This window comes from Stegodyphus dumicola, chromosome 9, assembly GCF_044657685.1.
Source record: "Stegodyphus dumicola isolate Sdum_Otavi_A_Nest chromosome 9, ASM4465768v1".
Lineage (NCBI taxonomy): Eukaryota > Metazoa > Arthropoda > Arachnida > Araneae > Eresidae > Stegodyphus > Stegodyphus dumicola.
In genome coordinates, this window is record NC_140776.1 from 86,015,578 (window position 1) to 86,035,105 (window position 19,528).

General features: G+C 30.8%; 1 protein-coding gene across 4 annotated transcripts in view; it reads right to left on the bottom strand.

Annotated features, from left to right (window-relative positions):
• The window catches only part of LOC118195792 (homeobox protein cut-like), a 354,176-nt gene extending 343,970 nt beyond the window's left edge, over nucleotides 1–10,206 (bottom strand). For all 4 annotated transcript variants that reach the window (XM_085823714.1, XM_085823713.1, XM_085823712.1 and 1 more), the window contains exon 1: nucleotides 10,077–10,206. The gene's annotated coding sequence lies outside the window, so the exon portion shown is untranslated. The remainder of the gene's footprint in view (nucleotides 1–10,076) is intronic.
• Nucleotides 10,207–19,528: the final 9,322 nt, after the last annotated feature.

Consider the following 19,528-nt stretch of genomic DNA (forward strand, 5'->3'; position numbering starts at 1 on the left):
AATTTTATTTTTAGTTCTTGTGTTTAATCCTATAAAATGCACTTCTTTGCAAATGTTTTATGCCAAAAAGTTTCATCATACCTACATCGTCCCAACGCCACTGATGGTTTTTCTGTACGCTGATCAATAAGCACAGGAGAAAGGAAAATGTTGCAATTCGAAAGTTTTTTAAATTTTTTCGCTGTAACGGTAACCGTAAGAGCTTTATTCTTTTAAATCATCACGATCTCGAGCGCATAACTTCAAATAACAGTGAAATTTCATTATGATTGATTGAGCGGATAAACTTATAGAGGTTCATATATCGAGGAATATTTTTACGACCACCCTGTACTTCTGTTTTCCATGCCTCGTGGTATATAACGCTAACATACACATGTACGTAAATAAATAAATGTGAATCCAAGTGGGCGAATCCTGTCCAGAAAGTAATGTTTCTGCCAAATTTTCTAGAAGATAACCCACGAAGATTTCCATTTCCCTTGTTACCTCTGTGTACACAGTGAATTAAGTGAAGATAGATTCTTTTATCCTTTTATGCAGTAGTAAGCCTATTGTTTTCTATAGCAGTTCCTAATAACGCGAGGTTTAAAAAAAATGCATTTTAAGAGCGAAAGTCTTATTCTAAGTTTCCGTAAGGGATTTTGTTAACCTTTTCCAGGGGGCTGGGACATACATGTCCCGCACTTAAAGGTTTATGCGAGGATTTGGGTAATTTTACTTCAACAAAAATAATATCAATAGATCGATTATAGAGTTCATTCCGAAAACTAAAATTTTAGCTCATTATTTCTATTAAATGTAGGAAGTAAAAGTGGCCTACCGAGGTAATTTAAATTCTGTGATAAAAGGGAAAAAATAAAAATAAAAAATAAATAACAACAATAATGGAGAAGATGAAAAGATTATAATTTTCCTGTTATTTTATAGTACAAGAAAAGAATCTCTATTATCTCTAGGCATACCAAATGATTCTAAACATAAATTAAGTTCTCCAATAACGCACTCATAAATAAACAAACAAACAAACAAAAATGACGAGAGGGAGACGGACGAAGGACAGCGGTTGAAAAATTAACTCCACCTGACAAACCGTGCTCGAAAACAAATATCTTTCCAGTTACGGTTAGCAGATAACATCTCGTTACATCGCATCCGACTACCTGCGCGGCCACGGGGTCGTGAGCAAGGTTCAGATAACCGTGAAATGTCTATTGCTAGAAGACTAAAAAAATGATGCATAAATAAAACAGAATAAGAAGCAAGGGGAAAAAAAGTATAGGCTATATTCGGCAGAGATAGCGGTAAGTAGGAGTGATGAGATGGTAATAAGGAGGTATCATAAAGTATCTGAACAGATCAAAGATAAGGTTCGTCAACGAACATGTAGCAGCGATTCTTCGATTGCCATCACCGCGTGACTGCGTTCAAAACGTAGTTTCTCGCACTAGCCAAAAACAGAATACAGATTTAGCATAAATTTTAAAATAAGATAACATGCTTCAGGTTATGTACTTTGCCCACAGCTTGTAGAAACTAAATTGCGATCGCAGGTAAACTTTGGAGCTGATAATTTTCGTATGTGATTATACAAGATTTAATTTTGTAATCAAATCTGCTAAAGAAAATTTTCCTTTAGACGACGTAAATTAGAATAATTATAGTAAGTTAGTCTTATTATTTTTATAAAAATAATGATGATTCGGTATCATTAGGCTTAGGCTTAGGCTTATAGTTTAGAAGCACTGCGTTTTTAAATTTATGTGATATTAAGACTTTTTGAATAAATAAATTAAATATCATATTAGCACTAATATAGGAGATGCTACACACCCTGCAGTTAAAAAGATATAAAAAAAATCTCTCTTTGTAGCCTTCTCACATATATGAGCTATAAATGCTAAAGATGTTCTAAAGAAATGTGTTATACTATATGCATATCATACTTTCAGATAAAACTGAATAAATACAATTTCTTTTGAAGTAAAGGTTAAGGAGACTGTATTTGTTATCTTGAAATGCTTTTAAAGTATTAGGTTACAGATGTAAGAGAGTATTGTATGTTAAACAATATATTAAAGTGTAAAAGTTACATCTTATATTCAGACCGATATACTACAACTCTTTACTGCTACTTTATCAATTTATCTTAGTCTATACTTTATCTAATGAATCGCATTAATAAAAGACTTTTATTTCATCAAAATTATTTCGATTTGAAAATCATTTAACCTCCTTAATATCGAAACTAGAACCTGTATTTTAAAATCACAGCACTGGATAAGTATCCTAAACTAAGCTAAGTGAGTCTAAATGTGAAATATATGATATAAATACATTTAGTATAAGACTAAACTGCCTTTGAGAGATCTGTGATATCAGTATCGAATTTCAGATAATACAAAGAATTAAATACGATACAAATGGAAATTTTTATTACTGCAATTAATTATTTAAAAAATAAGGAATTGAACAATTATTGTTTGTAATATCAGTTCTAGAATTTCCGAATTTATTTGTCCTTTTTTTATAGTTTATTTACAAAGAGTACCGAATTATTTGTTGTTTTATTACTCCATATGAATAATTCTCTAATAGACAAGAGTTGATCTAGGTATTTAAACTTTACATTCGCTTTCAGTTATTTTAAATTATCAATAAATAGTTCCACATTTACAAAAGGAATTATTATGATTATCAAATGAATAGTTTTAAAATTGTAAAATATTTACTGACAAGCAGCAACAATACGTTTAATATATTCAATACGTCTAATTAACAGAAGATTAATGGAAAACAATTAGCGTAATTGTGAAAAATAGCACTTAACGCTTTACTGACAGAAAAATATTCAGCACTCAATTCATAGCAAAAAAAGTATTAGAAAAATTAGATGAATTAATTTGCTGTTTCATCTGTTAATCAATTAAATATTCATTTAAGTTCACAAGTTTGAATGAATTTTTGAATTTTAAGAGGAAGAACTGGTTTTGCATTACTGAAAGCAGCTGACTTCCATTGCCTTTAAAAGCAGAAATGGAAAAAAGAAGAAAGGAGATGAAGAAGAAGAGAAAGAAGGAAAGAAAAATACTACAACTCATTTGTTTTTTTCTTTTTTTTAAATTGATTCTCAGAGCACAGTTGGGATTGTGTTCAAATTCACATTACCTAAATGTGAATATAACAAACGCTATCACTGCCTAAATTCGATTTTTTTTAACCCATCGAACGCTCTTTTTTAAAATTTCATTTATAAGGAATTAATAATTTTTAGATAGGTAATTTATCTTTCCTAAACGTTATTTTCTTCTCGTAGCATTAAATCAGTGAATATTTGGTCCACATAGCTTCTTAGAACTCATATTCCATCAACTTGTTGCATGGTATAATAATAAACAACAATCCATGCGAATAAATAAAGAAAACAGTGAACATTATTTAAATATTCAACATACATTGTTCTTAATTAAAACAGAGCAATTTCTGAATAAATTTTAAAAGAATAATTATTAAAATTCTGAAACGCATTTTTATTATGTGATCTGCGTTAACTTTAATCTTAAAAGAATAGTTATATAACGTGTGTGTGTGTGTGTATTGAGAATACGGTAAAGCACACTACGGCTATCTGCCTAAGGGAGAGGGATGTCTTCGTGGATGACTTTTTAAGGGAAACTGGCTTGTATACACGTTACGCATGGGGAAAACCACGAAAACGTCCATGCAGCCAGCCCGTTCGCGGGATTCGAACCTCGGACTGAATTACCAGTGTTCAGCGACTTGACCGCTCGGCCGCTGGTGGGCCTAGCTATATAACGGCTCATACAGTGAGAAATGGAATGGAAGGAAACAAAAGTGTAAGTGATTCTGCTAAGACAATTTAAAAAAAAATAATAGAAAAAGAAATATTTTCGATGATGCAGATAAGAGTAAAGAGCACACAAACAAAACGAAAACATCAATGAAAGAGAAAGAGAAAAACGAGCAATGTGCGATTTTTGAGAACTAAGAATTTCATACAGGTTAGGCTATTTATGAAGGCTAAGCACCCGAGAGATTTCTACCTTAGCACGAAAACCTTCCCTGACATCTCTTGAAAGACAGGTTCGCATTCAGATTAGCAAACGAAATTTCCTAGCCCCGTTCAATCACCGAAAATGAAATTTAAGACCTCGAGTCAGTATCTTCTACCTATTTTTGGATTCGCTTTTGAGTTCTAAACTACGTGTATCGGAGTTGCAAATCTGTCCCTTTATACAGAAAGTTCTACTGAGCTGTAAAAAATACAAATTTTAGGTAGCAAAAATGCCAAGAATAGGTTTTTTGACTACTTTCATTATTTAGTTTATGGAAAACATAAAGTACACTAAGCTACCAATAAGCTGTACTAATCAATGAAAGTCATGCGCAAATAGCCAAGAAATATGGATAATGCGAAGATGGAAAAATGTAACTCTTCAAATATTTTAAAAGACATGAGCTACATTACAGTATATAAATAGCTTTTATTTGAATAATAATAAGACAGAGCTCCAGTTTTTTGAATGAAAACAATTTGTTAAAGTACTTTTTTTTTTTAATTAACTGTGACATTTTTTGGATAATATGGCAGATACCAGGCAAAGCTATGTTCAACTATAAAAGCTTGTCTATTTTTTAACATTTCACTGCGGCTATGCTTCTTTTTATCTTTAGCATCATGGTTAATTTGTGAGTAGATTTTCCTTTCTTGAGTTTAGCAGTATGTCAAGTTTTCTTTTTATGCATGTGAAGTGCTTAGATGACTATGTTCATTCATTCTTGTGAAAATCTCAGTTCAACAACCAGTTAAAGAAAAGTATATTGCTCCATTTTTTTTCTTATAAATAATAAAAATACTTAGATACCTTTATAGAAGAAATTTTCACATATCGCAGTCCAGCCACTTTTGATCAGCAGATACACACTATCTCAGAAATAACATACAGATGACAAAAGATTTTTTCCGTGACGTGAGAAAAAAAATGAGTTATTGTATTTTGGCATTTTTTCTAAGTAATATAAACGATTCTAAAGTTCAAACTTTGTGTTTTAAAATTGCTTTAACAAGTTTGCTTTTGCTCTTAATATAACTAATTTGAATATTGAGTTTTTGAAAAATATAAAATTAAAACGGAAGGAATAATTTAATTACTATTTACACAGTTTAAATATAAATATAAAATGTGGATGACATATCTATAATGAATTCAAAAACGCATATTGAATATCTTACTACGGAAATAGCAGTTGATATTCGATTTGCAGTACTGTTATTACAACGAGCTTTAATAACAGAAGTACAAATACGGCAGCTACTGCAATTATTAAAAAATGGGAGTTTTAAAAGCTATCTCATTCTCGTAAGATGAATAAGAACTCTCGACAAATATAAAAAAAACACTTTTATTTTTTTAAGAGCATAACGATTACGGTTCCGTGATCAAAAACCATAAACTTAATAAGATGTTGTTGATTCCTAAAATTACATTTCGAATCTAAGTAGTCATCGCTACAGTAGTTATATAAGAATACTGTTGTAGTTTGATGCTACTAAGAATGATTGATCTTTTCATTTTTGAGAGGATATCTGATTTAAAAGTGCCCAAAACATCTCTACGGTTTTATAAACCATATTTACATGAATCAGGATGCTTAATATCTAGAACAATACCAGATAAGCCAATTTTACTCAAATTAAATTCCATATAATTTTATCTGAGAATTTAAACTCAAATATTCGGTTTAATTAAAACGTGAAACAACATTAGCTAATCACATCAAATGCCTTACATAAGAAACAGTGTTATGTAAATCGATCTATTCTAAATCATTATTCTTAACAAAGACGACGAATTTATTCCGAAATAAAGCATTTATGAATTCCAAGAATTATACAGCTGTCATTTACACTTCCGAAAAAAAAAATGCTTCATGACCTTTTTAGCTGATTAAGACATTTGTTATGTCTTCATGCATAAAACACTATTATTTAAAATTATTTTTGCTAATGATCTAACTATGATCCTAATGCATGGAAGTCTATGGATATGAAAAATAAATTAAATAATTTTATAAATTTAGCTAATAAATACTATTCAAATACAGCTCTTTTTAAGTAGATCCATACAGATGTGCCGTTCAGAGAGTAATTTAATCAAATAGTTATAATACTGAACCTATTGTCATTAGTTGCCGTATCTGTTTGTTTACAAAACCGCATAATTTAGAATATTTCACTCTTATATTCTTAAATCCTCTTGAAATACCGATGTGACAAAACAAGAATAGGCTATTTATGAATCGAACATGAAGTATATGTGCAAATGTGCATTCAAAAATACTTGCATTGCATTACACACATTTTTGCGCAATAGCTTAATCATTAGGTTACAAGGACTTTCCCTTTCAGAAATATGATTAACAAAGAAGAGTCATCCATTTAAAATGGAATTGACGTAACAGGCCTTTTTATCTTTTCTTTTCCATTATAAATTCAACTAATTTAATAGCATAAATTGTAGTGCGAGAAAAAAACTTCAAAACATTCGTTTTATCTTGCGATTTTACGATTCATATTTGCTTTTAAATATACTTTTGTAGTTAGCAAACAAAGATAAATAAAAGCATTAGATAAAATATTTGTTTCCTGAAAAAATGCAGCATTACAGAGCAAACATTAAAATATGCATATAACAGTTTATTTAAAGTTCTGTTACAAAAAATACATACTTTTAGATGCATATTAAGTACAGGTAATAACAGCGTAGTATAAACAGACATTTTATATCCTCGTGAAATCATTTAAATTACCAAAAAATATTGCTGCATACGGAAATATAGCTAATGAAAACATACACTACCTATTATGACTTATATCATTTTCAGCATTATTAAATAATATTTATCTTGAAAGCTTAAATACTAATATTTAGTATAATTTACTATACTTATTGCAGTATAATAAAGGTAAAGAGGTGTATTTAAAATGCTTTTTACAAAAATTACTTTTCTTAGCGTCTCGGATGGAAAGGCTTGGATTATATCTTTTAATTACAGCTAAAGCGTATCGGGAAACTAGCGATACACAGTGAGTGGAGTTTACATTAGGGAGATAATTAATATCATAGCTTAGCATGCTTTTTAACTACTCCTACCTTCGGTATTATTCTTATTCAACATAAAAAAACTATTGGATCCAGCACATACGAATTTAGAACAGAGCATTGGAAGCGCGTAATGTTTACTGAGGGTAGCAGAATTTAATCATGAAATCATTCAGTCTACTGCGAGCGACATACAAATCAATCTTATAGTTCTGTGCATACAGTCACGAGTGCCAATAACGTAGCAACTAGACTTATCATCTAGAGCAAATATAGAATCAATAAAGAAAGTAAAGCTAAAACATTGCATCAAATTCTGTTTCTTAAAAATGAAATTTTAAGTAATTCACTCCAAAGAAGAAAGAAGTCTATTGCACGAAACCTATGATTAAAAAAAAGTGATTGAAATTAGCTTAATTAACCTATTTCAACGTTAATAATTAACCAATCCAATGTGTGATTCATTTCTTAGTACGTATGCATAATGAACGATCAATTAAGATTTCCGGGCATAATCTGCAAATTTTGCCCTTTAACATAATTACTGAATCAGGGAATTAATGCAATTTAAACAACTGAAATAAATAGTTAAACAGACGTTACCCATTTTCAAAGCATTTCATATATTCATGAAACTACTAAATATTATCAGTTTTGCTTAGTTCTTTGCTTATTTCTTCCCCCCCTTTCTGAATATAATTTTTATATTACATGCGGCATTTTCCGGAGAAAACTGGTGCAGTTTTTTCCCTTGAACAAGGGAAATTATGTGTTTTTTTATATAAAATAATGTTTATATTTATAACTATATACATACATAACGACATCATATAGGTTAAAAAAACGTCGATAATTATTAAGGATAGTGCCTGTCAAGCATATTAGTAATATCGTTAAAAATGCAGACTTAAATGAATGGCAAAACTATATATTGGATTGTACCTTATAGCGTAGTCGTTCTCAACCAGTGTTTGCACACATATTATTATTGTAACTCGTCGCCCACTCTCCAAAATTCGAAAAATGCATGTACATTTATTTCAACTTAGATTATTTTCTAACAGCACAGCAGGAAGCAAATGGAATCAGGCTAACCATATTACCCCTTCTACCCCCCGAAACAATGAAATTCCTCCGGTTGAAAACTCTTAGCAAATTCATTCTTCATTTCCTGACTTTAATATTCGTAATTATACTATACAACTATAAGCATAATTTTTATTTTTCTTCATTGCAATTAAAGTAAATATCTTCTGACTCAATTTAATTATACTTAGGCAAACGTAATCGTGACGAAGCATTTCTTAGGGTAAATCGCTATTACGACAAGTCGCCTTTCCACTTGATGTAAGTTCTTTCACAGTAAATAGTTTTTACAATTTAATGCGAAACATTTATAGAGAAATTATTTATATCGTTAATGAAACTAACCACAGATGTCACATTTTGCATTTTATCCATAGGAGAAAGGCGGAAAAAAAGAAAGAACGAACATCATTTTCTAGAGTTTCTAGAGCATGCTTTTGTGCAAGAGACGTTACTGCTCCTTTGGAACAATTTTAGGTTTTTGAAATGTTGGATTTAGATGCAACAACACAAATATACATTTTAATGTATCTTCAATTTAAACAGTTACATAATATATTTTCAAAAATTTACTTCTTATGTCACATAATTAAATTTGTTATCTGAACCAATAACCACTGCAGATTGAAGGTGTTAAAAGTAGGCAATCAAATGTAACTAACGTACGTAAGAGGTTCAGAAAAATTTACCCTTTGAAAGCCGCATTGACTGACATACATGAAATAGATATTTTATGAATGAAATGCGATGCTGCGTTTGGGATAAATAGCTTTTAATTAACTTTACATGGAAACTTGCACTTTTTAAAATTAATTATGCTTAACTTATTTCTTTAAATTGAAGTTTTATGAATTTCATTTTATTTTTCTATAAATTTAGCGAATTTATTATCACTCGACATAAGACATAACTGATTAGCATTTAATTATTTCGCAGCTTTTGCAAATCTCGAGTTGAAAGCTACTTTTATGCTGAATCCAGCTATAAACAGTGGAATGAAATTGTAATGTTTTACAGTTTGAGCTCTCAAAGCTAGAATATGGATTATAATTTATAATAAAGCCCACAGTTAAAGACACAAATTAAAATTAAGTTCAAGAGTCGAAGGAACATTCATAGTGTTATGCACGTCTGAATGTTCGTAATTTTCTAAGACTAACATTTTTTTTCTTTCTCTTAATTTCTGTCTTTTCTCTATTCTCAAGTTATTGTTTTTATTACAAGGTTTTCTGCATGAATTTAGTATGTTGGCTGTAATATATTTATTCTTTTTTTCCTGAAGCAAATGCGCAAAAACATTCTGAACGAATTGTGTGGGAGGGGGCGGTGTAAAAAAACATTTCAAACATTGATATAAACTTTAAATAGCAAAATTATTTTGTCATTGGCAGAATGAAAATATATTAATTTGGTGACTGAAATTTATCTCTATCTGTCTACCTATATATTACATATATGTATATATGTGTGTGTATTTGAGTCAATCCTGTGGTACTAGAGTATTCAGGTCTCATGAAATTTGAATTCCAGATTATTTCAATTAAAGAATCAGGAATTTTTAATCTATTTTGACATTATTTGTTATAAATTATCGAAGGTTAGTGGATTTCGATCTTCTTCCGGAAATAAAAGGCAAGATGGAAGACAAAGACCGCTGAAGGGACCTTAAAAGGGAGGAAAGACCAATCAAAAAAGTGCGCGAAATATTCCCAGCGTGTTACCGAAGATTTCCGAATCATTCCGATTGAACGGCGCGCACTTCGATTGCCTTTCTCCGAAGCGCCACGTGATCGGCGCGCGCCCAGTCGAACGCTACCAATTGGCGCCATAATTCAAACCGATAGCATTGAGGAAAAATTCGCTCACCTGTTGACCTTCCTCCGTTAGGTTAAGAAAAAATTTCTCTCCTCCTTCTCAGGCCTGCTTGCAGACGACACTCGAAAGAAGGTAGACGACGTTGCTGTGTTCCGTGTGTGTGCCGGCGATCGTCTGCGCGTTCTGCCTCTCTAATTATGTCTTCTCCCTCGCTTTCGTTTCTCCCCCTTTCCACCCCCGTTCTACGCTTCTCTCGTCCTCCCCCGACGGCTCATCAACAGGGGGACCCGGTTGGCCAGATTTAGAGCCATGTGGCCCATCTTGGCGTAAAAGTTTCGTCGCCAAAAGGGATAAGCTCCTAAGTTATTCCATGCAGCAAAAAGGGGTGTAACATCAGATTATATGTTTGTTTCCCATTTCATTTTTTCCCCCTTTTGCCTTACTTTTTTTATTTTACTGCTTGGAGTTACGACATTAAGTAGGGTGGCACATGGGAAAAGTGGAAGGTAGGATTAGATTCGATCTCTTCTTTGTTTTTAGATGAATTTTTATGTCGATTGTAAATATCAAGACTCTTTAAGACAGTAGATCTCAAACTAAACTTTTAACTTGGAAATTCTAAAATCGCGAATTAGCGTATCTATTTTCAAGAAAATTTTGGATTCTCTTTTATAATATATTTTCTTGCATAAGAATTTGGTGCATGCCTATTTTATAATAAAATACTAAACTCCTGAGTATCCATATGTAATATGTAGATAATCATAAAATATGAAAAGTTAAAAAATGGCGCTTGTACCGTTTTCAGAACTTTCAAAGGAAGTCCAGAGCTTTCAAAGTCTGTTATTTAAAAAAAGGATAATTCATATAGTAGTCAAACTAAGATATTTAAATTTTTCTCTTAAATGTTTATGCATCTTTTCTTGTAAACCACGTTATTCTTTCAGCATTCATTAATTGAGCTTTTTTGATTCACAAAGTCTGACAGCTAAGCTACATGTTCTATGTAGTATCGTGGCACAAAGCTGATTATTATACGTATTTCTAAAGAATTCAAATTATAGATACTTGCCAATCAGCAGAATGAGAATATGACAGGCTTTGAGGTTTTTCAGCTACAGTTCTTCTAGTATTTCGAGCAACGAGATGGATTTTGTGAATTTTAAAAATAGAAATTCTGGCAAAAATTACGTTTTGCCACATTATGGTTGTTTCATTACGTCTATAAGAGGGCGAAAAGAAACATACATTAGATTATGTTTCTTTTCGCTTCATTCCAGCATTGCCGAGATAGATTCATAGGATGAGAAAGAAATACTATATTTTTAGGTAACTGCTGAGCTCTGAGCTCATTTTCATCTCGTCATCATTTATTTAAAATTGCCTAACTTAGATTCCAACAGGAAACCGTACCTGAACTTAAAAAAATTACTTTCAAAACAATAAAAAATATTACTGCAGTTGAAAATTATAAAAACAGAGATTTTAATGAACAAAAGGGAAAAAAATACTTAAGATTTTTTTTTTCGAACGTATCAAACAACTTTTCTAAACCGCAATTCTTCCCCTCCCCAATATTTTTCACATTTTACCATGATTTATACCTTTCTGTCCACATTATATAAGTCAGAGGTTTTTTTTTTTTTTTTTTTTTTTTGAGTCATATGTGACAATTATGTAGACTGCTACAGTTGCCAGTTTGGTGCAGTTTTCCAGCACATCAGGCATTTGTTCCTGTATGTTTAGTTCTGAAATAAGAGCAATGGGTGGTCTCGCATCATCGTCGTCCTTTATTCACCCGTTTCGTTTTACACCTCAAATAATTTAATACTATATTGCAGCAACACCAACAAATTCAAACTACCATCACTTGCATTCTAATGAAGACTGTTTTCATCTTCTTCTTCTGGTGAAAATTCCTCAATTCTTTTAAGTGATACTTGATCTGAACCTTTTCATCTTGGCAATTTCTTTTACTAAAGCGTTTAACTCACTTCCTATTCATTTATAATACTTTTAACATATTATTTTGATGCAATCCAGAGAAATTTCCCTGAAATTCAATATTTATGTAAATCCTATAAGCGAAGTTTTAGTGGTACACTTTCTGTCTACAAATTTCATCTTTTTTGCAATAAATTAAATAAATTTAGAACTAAACCGAAATCCATGCTATAACTAATCTCTTGACTCGATCTAATGACTTGAGGAATTATTCTAAATCTTCCAAAGTCTTCATAACTGAACTACTTTTACGTCGGCTATTTGCTATATTAGATTTTTTTATTATTATAATTAAATTTATCATTTGTCTTAAGTTTATTATTATTTTTATATTTATATGATTACTATATAGCTTTATTAGTACACAAGTTACTTAGAGGCCGGCCGTCACAAAAAATTCTCTTTTACTTAGAAATTTAAGTGAAACAGTTTCAGTATTTCTGGGTTGCTTCAACTGAAGGATTGGTTGAAATAGACGAACAATAGCTATCATACTGTATTCCACAAATCTTACTTTTTTATGATTTTCTTCAAATTAAAAATTGAGATTTATAAATTCCTCGGCTGCTCCTCCGACTAATCAAATAGGCTAAATTTTTAACTAATTCATGGGAATACTCGAACAGATTTTCTTTACGATGTCATCACTGTAAACTGATGAAAAAAACTGTAAAACATCTGTCAAATCAAATCGAAAAATTCATTTTTGAAGTCGAAAAATTAATTTGATTTGTAGCCGCAACCCGTGTTACTTGGGTTGCGGCTACAAACAGCTTGTTATTCTAATTTGTGCCTATTACAAAGCATTTACATTTTGGATAGTTTTACAGTAAGAAAAGAAGCAGCAAGTATACCAGCTAGACGCGTGCAAAAAGCAAGTGACTTCAGTTCATTGTGGAATCTTAATTCAGAATGAATTACTTTCATTTCTCAGTTCTTTTGATGAGATAGTTAATACTGCTGTAAAATTATTATTGACTATCTGCGTTTTGGTTCAGAATACCTTTTACATCACCAGCCTTATGTAAGAGTCAAATGATATGGATTGATCTCGAAATGACGCAGGGCAGAATAAAGATTATTGTTTTTAGAATAGAAAGGGAAAATACCGAATTGAACTAAGCATTAAAAGCCTATTGCTAATTTAAATTATAATTTATATTTGCATATCTTACATATTAACCCCCTTTCAGAAGAAAACGATTTAGCATTTTTAGAGAAGCATTAAAGCACTAGCAAATAAAGAGAAAAGTAAATCCTAAAATTTTCACCAATAATAGTAAATTAAATAATTGTATATATAATTTTTTAATATAAGATTTTTAAAAAAATAAATGTCATTTTTAGAACCCTATTAAATTTTTTAGTATTTCAGTCCAAAAGTCTTTCATTTTTAGAGTCCACATAATCTTAATTCTTTAGGGAAGGTCACCCCTAGTGAGTATCACAAATAAAAACTTCTGAGTTATTCTATTTAACTGTAACACACATAAAAATTTATAACTAATTTTCATTTTGATAAATTATATTTTAACATCATAAATAAAGTAGATGTAATATTGCAGAAATTACGGTTTCACTGTTATTATCTCTCATTTACTAAACTGGGAGACTTATTTAACTAAACTGGAAGGCTCCACAGTACTTCTAAACAAACATTTGCATTAATAGGGTATGACTGATCTTCTATCCTGCAACCTTACGGCAAATGCAGGGATTATTGGAACTTATAATTCCACCATATCGTACTCGTCCCTGAGTAAAAGATTTGTTGGCCTCACCAACAAATATGTTTATTAAAACTAAAATATTACAATAATCTTCTTGATTACAATAATCATCTTTATTACAATATAAAATCATACATAAAACTTTTACATTATAAAAATCCATATCTTGGTTTGCAAGAAAACAAAATCCATCAAAACAATACATCTTGTAATTACAAACAAATAATATAGATCATCAATAACTTCTAAGATCATAACATCAATAAGTTTACAATTTAACATACAATGAACAATTACAATTTCTTGGTGTCCGCCGATAGCATCGCGGCCGAAAACGTCGCGGAAAAAACAACGCAAGGCGAAAACGTCGTGCTACAAAATACCGTGGGAGAAAACATCGCAAAGAGAAAACATCGCAGTTCTAAAACATCGTGGCACAAAACATCGACGTCGAAAATAAAGCGGTTCGAAAACTTCGCAGGTTAAAAACATCGTCGTCGAAAATATCGTGGCAAAAAATAAAGTATCTACAAATCATCGCATGACGATAACATCGTAGACATGCTTTTTTCAGGTTTTAATAATTCTAAATGGGTAATCCCGTAATGATTTGTCAGCGCAAGATGTAAAGAAGGATAATTTTTACTTTCACATTTTTTATTAACTAATAAGTTTTTGCTGAAAAAGTAAGAAGGAAACTTAAGCATAGAAAATTAAAGGCAAGTTATAGATTATACTTTTCATGACAAATTACCAGTAGAAACTTTATAAAAATGATTTATTAATGGGCTTTGTTAGTTAACTATGTCGGTTTAAAACTCTATTAAGTGCTATAAGTTGCATTAATTTTCTATGCTTAAGTTTCCTTCTTATTTTTTCAGTAATAATTTATTAGTTAATAAAAAATATGCGCTCACAAATCGTTATGGGAATATCCATTTATAGTTTCTAAAGCCTGAAAAATGCGTGTCTGCGACGTTATCGTCATGCGATGATTTGTAGATACTTAATTTTTTACCACGATATTTTCGACAACGATGTTTTTAAACTGCGAAGTTTTTGAATCGCTTTATTTTCGACGGCGATGTTTTGTACCACGATGTTTTGTAGCACGACGTTTTCGCCTTGCGTTGTTTTCTCCGCAACTTTTCGTCCGCGATGTTTTCGGCTGTAACCCAATTTCTTACAGTTCAGATTATTTGAACTTATTATTTTATATAACAGTTCTTATTAAACCTAACAGAGACTATATAAACATCTTTTCTTCTGTATCAGTAATTATTTTCATAATTTTTATCATAGTCCCATTTTGGACCCATTTTGGTCCCATTTTGGACTTTTCATTTTTATAAACTTTTACTAAATTAGATGAAAAACGCAATATTGGTAAAAACTTAAACCAAATGTATTTGTGCATATCACATAGTAAAACATGTTCAACATCTGCATCAAAATTTCTGCATTTACATTTTATTGATTTAATTAGAAATCTGTTGTAATAAGCTGCCACATGTGCATGATTTGTGAGAAATTGATTCAAAAAGCCATTTCCCATACATCTTTTATTATCAACATTCTTTATAAATTTATAAGAAAATCTTACTTTTGAATCGTGATCCCAAAGTCTTTGCCACACCTGCAAAATATTCTTTCTCAATAAATATTTGAAAGTTTCATATGGAGTAGGAAGAACTCTATCAATTAAACGTAGTCAGTTTAGCATTTAAATCAACTAATTCATTACCTTTGTTTCCAAAGTGTCCCTTAATCCAATGAAACTTAATCTTTCTTATTTTTAATATATCTAATAAAATATTATGCGTTTTGAATACCAGATCTGTAAAACATTTTGCAAACAAAAAACTTGGAGAGCACTTTGTCTATCCGAAAAAATATCTATATCTTCATTGGCCTTTTTGAAGACACTCACTCTAAGGCTTTAAAAATGGCAAATACCTCAGATTGGAAAACTGAGGCATTATTGCTAAGTCTGAATCTTTCAATAGTACTGATTTCACCATCTGTAAAAGCAACAAAAGAACGTCCCATTTTCTCATCAATTTTAGAGCCATCAGTGAAAATTTCAAAACCAGTTCCTTTTGGCAGTTGCTTTTACTATAATAAATTAAAATATAATGCAAGATGGATCCTATTCTTTAAAATGTTCACTTCAATATCAGAAATATTAACAGATAATTCAAAATCATGATCCAGTCTTCGACCATTCTTTAAATCAAAAATAATACTATCTCCTTGCGCTATCAAATAAATGGGCTCACACCCACTGAAAGTAAATAAACTAGCATTGGAAACTGTTCCAACACACTTTGTAATACCAAGAATTGCCATTCTTTGAATTTGAAAATTCAAATTATTAATTCTAACTTAATTCTTATACCAAGCTGGGCATGCACAAAGAATTTTACGTTCTATACCTCTTTTGTAATAAATTTTCTTAATACCACTTGATAAACCTTTAATTTGCATTAATAGGGTATACCCACTTGAGCAATCTGGTGTGTTTGTTGTGCACTAGTGGCCAAAGAAGGCTTTGGTAGTTAAATGAAAATATCTCCGTTTCTTGCATAAGGTAACTGGCCTTTGGTACCTGCAATAACACACTTCATAATAACAAAAAATATAAAATAACAACAATGTAAAAAATTACACTAAATCATAAAATGAGAGCCTTCATCATTATAATCTTACATGAAGAGAGCAAAAGGAACAATTGCACAGAGATAGTATTAAGGCTGTGTTTGTGAAACCAGTACCCCCTCAATATACTCTACTTTGCATTAAATTATTCGTTACATAATTATATCATTTATCCGCCATTAATTTGAAATTACGTTTTTATTACTCATATTACTTTTCGATTTCAATACACATATTCAGTTTCATTGTAATTGTTCAATTTTTAAATTATTAATTTTTTTAATATCCATTACAATAATGCTCAAAGTTACACTTTTTAAATTTTCTATATTATTAATCAAAACGAATTTCTGTATCATTTTCTTTGATAATATTCAAAATTATTTAATTAATATTCTATATTTACTACATTCTCAGAAGAATTATAAAATTCTTAACATTAATTCAAATATTTTTACAATAATTCAAAAACACGATGATTAATCACATTACAATTTAACAATCTTCATTGAAAAGAATATTAAAATTCTTTCTTTATCTATTTCAAAGATAGTTATTTAAATTTATATTTTCAATACCATAAATTTTAATCTTTCATTTTCATAAAAGCGCTATAAGAGAACTATCAATTTGCAATTCAATTTCAATACAAAACATTTTTAACTGTTCTAATTTGATGAATAAATTACTCGAAAGCTATAAAACATAGAAGAACATTACACTAATTATGGTTTGCCATACATTGAGAATTCACTATTAATTTATGCCGAAGCGAGTCCACGTGGATATTAAAGTAGTTTTAAAGGAAACATACAAATTTCTCATTTTGATTAATTGATTAATGAATAACTTTGGCAATCCAAACTTCAATGAGAATGTCAAATTTACCTCTAATTGAAAAATTCAGCTAAAAGAAAACTAGACGTTTTCTTCGTTGCTTATGTAAACTTCACAAAAGTACTTCACTATATAATCCTTCTCATGCTGCAATTGCTCCTTATCAAACCCTTGTAAAAATTCTGTAAACTCTTGCCTACGCTTCTCAAGAAACTTCAGTTTTTGTTCAATGGGATTCTGTTAGTACAGCCTTATAGTATGCCCTTACTTTACAATATTACTACTCAGTATTTTATTTACTTATTGTCTCATCACTCACGCTGAAGATAATCGATACAACCACTGAACTTTCTATTTTTTCCTGTAACATTCATACCTGGCAGAAAATGTATGAAAACGCGATTACCGATTACGTAATCCTTTTCTCAAAATCAAAAACTGCAATGAATTGGATGAAAATTCTCTGATGTAATTGATATCCAGTAAAATATGAGATAGGTTTCTCTGAATATAAGTTCCAGGCTTAGAAAATTATTAATAAATAAAGACTAAGTAAGACGTTGCAGCTTATGAAAGGAAAAAAAAATCTTTATGGAAATTAAAAAAATATTAAATCAAATAGTTTTAACAGAAGTTAAGATAATAGCTTGGTAATTTTTAAGAAGCTGAATGTAAGTTAACATTAATAATAAAGAAAAAGTAATATTTAGAAGAAATTAAGTGTTCAGTTCAATGCCCGTAAGATGACGACTGAAAAGGAAAAGGAAGATTAAGAAAGTTCACATAAAATGCTTGGGAGGCAAAATAAACATCTAGTGGAATTTCCCATTTACTCCAATGCTTTTGGTCAGGGTGATATAGTGCTTTTGGTCAGGTATGATTAAAACGGCTAAATGCTGGTACTTCGACCCCGAGCTCGAACCCATGAGAATAGGCTAGTTGCAAGGTTGATTTTCGCGGTTTCGCTCATGTCTAATTTAAACATGAGCCATTTACCCTTGTAATGTTTTCTCCCTGCTTATCACATGCCTTTGTGGTGTAACTGGAAAGCACGTCAGGCTAGTATCGGAAGGTCTGGAGTTCGGGAGAGAGCGATGGTGGTAATTCGAATCCTAGTGATGAGGCTGCCTTCGTAGGCGTTTTTGTGGTTTTCCCCAGATTCCCTTAGAAAGTCCTCCATGAAGGCAACCCTCCCTTTAGGCAGAGAGGCCTCGAATGCTTTTTCGTAATTAAATAAGCCATATACACATGACCTAACCTTGCTTAATCAAAGCTTACAACATTCTTTAAAGTATTAATGGAATCTGTTATAGAAAGGTCACTGAATTAGTTTGGAAAGCTTGAATTATCTAAAAACGTTGATCAAATTGACATCTGGATAAGAGACAGCAGCGGGTCAGCGAGTGAAAAATCCGATAATTAAACGATTGCGATATGACAACGAAATGTCTGATAAAAGAAATTTCATGTTTTAACTTCTTTTATATTTCTTTTATATTTGCGAACTACGCTGTTCTGTTCGATTCTACTTAAAAGATCTTTTCTGTGTAGTGTACATTAACGTCTTCTAACAGACGAATTAAAATATTTGTAGTTTGAGATATTTGAGTTATATGACATTTTCCGGAAACGTTTTGAACAGACAGACTATGTTTCCTTAAGAGTTTTCTTTGAAAATCACTCTGTAGCTAGTGCAACGGCGGCTTGCCGTATAAAGTATAATACACTGAATGATCATTGTTCTGAATATAGATTTTACTGATGTAAAGAACCTTAACTTCGAGCACATTTCATCGAACCCATTATAAAACGAAAACAGATGTGCACTGAAGAAAGAAGTAAAGCGATTTAAAGGATCTCTAACAAAAGAAAGAGAAAAAACATGTTTCTCGCAGAAGGCCTGCAAATTGCGTGATGAATACCCTATCAGCAAACCTTTAAACGTAATACAAAATAAAAAGTTCTCTATCTCTCTATCAGATCTCCCTCCAAATGTGCATTTTTTTCCCCGCGATTTCTCGTAATTCGATGTAAGGTAAATTTCGAAGAATCTGTTGAATGAATTCCTATATTGTTGAGAGAACATACTACAAAATAAAACACTTGAAGAACTAATGTAGCAAACAAACGCTAAAAGAAAATTATAACTTTTCTGGGATAGAAATACAAGAGGAAGGAAAAGACGATTAAAAGTTATCAAGGTACTTGTTCTATATTTTATGCAACTGTAATATAACGAAATTAAATATTTCTTTCATATTAATAAAACTGTAA